At 43.7% G+C, this 1,094-nt stretch overlaps 1 non-coding gene across 1 annotated transcript; it reads right to left on the bottom strand.

Moving 5' to 3' along the window:
• Positions 1–570: 570 nt before the first annotated feature.
• Positions 571–732, bottom strand: LOC132404337 (U1 spliceosomal RNA). Its single transcript, XR_009515505.1, has one exon. It is a non-coding gene; the product is annotated as a U1 spliceosomal RNA (small nuclear RNA).
• Positions 733–1,094: the final 362 nt, after the last annotated feature.

Genomic DNA, 1,094 nt, shown 5'->3' with positions numbered 1-1,094 from the left:
ATGCTACAGTCTGCTCACAGAAAATGTAGAACAGGAGAATATTAAACGCAAACATGAGAAAATCTGAAGATGCTAGAAATCCAGAGCAACACACACAAAATGCTGGAGGTCAGCAGGTCAGGCAGCATCTATGGAAAGGAGTAAACAGTTGACGTTTTGGGTGAGGAATATTAGGCCCATTTTGATTATGTCACATCTTAAAGGTGTCCTGTAGACTCTACCTTTCCTCATACTAGCCAGTTCACTTTTGAAAATCTTGGTGTTTTGGAAGTTGGAATTTGGAAGCAGATTCAATGCAAGAACTTTATGCATAAACCAAACTTATGTCCCCTCTGGTTCTTTCTCGGAAGTTATCCTGAATCTACATCCTCAGTCAAAGGCAACAGAAACATAAAAAACCTACAGCCCAATACAGGCTCTTTGGCCCACAAAGCTGTGCCAAACATGTCCTGTACTTTGAAATCACCTAGGGTTTCTCACAGCCCTCTATTTTTCAAAGCTCCATGTACCTACGCAGGAGTCTCTTAAAAGACCCTATCTTATCTACCTCCACCACCATTGCCGGCAGTTAAAAAGAGCGTGAACACAGTCACCCATTACCACAAATTATGCAGTCGAGTATTCCGCATTTGGGAATATTGCAGGCTTTAGCACACCCAAAGTGCAATGGGATAGCCTCGTCCTGGAACTTTGGCCCTGCTGATCACCAACGGTTCCCTGCCAGGTAAGTATTAATTTTGAATTTAATTAAGTCCATAGATCACAAGACATTGGATCAGAATTAGGCCAATTGGCCCATTGAGTCTACTCCACCATTCAATCATGGCTCCGATAACAGCCCCACTCCCCAGCATTCTCCCTGTAACTTTTGATGCTATGGCCAATCAAGAACCTATCAAGCTCTGCCTTAAATACACCCAACAACCTGGCCTCCACTGCTGCCTGTGGTAATAAATTCCACAAATTCACTTACACTCTGGCTAAAGAAATTTCTCTGCATCTCTGTTTTAAATGGATGCCCCTCTATCCTGAGGCTGTGCCCTCTTGTCCCAGACTCTCCCACCATGGGAAACATCCTTTCCACATCTACCACA

Source organism: Hypanus sabinus, chromosome 13 (assembly GCF_030144855.1).
Source record: "Hypanus sabinus isolate sHypSab1 chromosome 13, sHypSab1.hap1, whole genome shotgun sequence".
Classification (NCBI taxonomy): Eukaryota; Metazoa; Chordata; class Chondrichthyes; order Myliobatiformes; family Dasyatidae; genus Hypanus; species Hypanus sabinus.
Note: the sequence above shows the minus strand (reverse complement) of the source record. Positions and strands in the feature narration are given on the sequence as shown.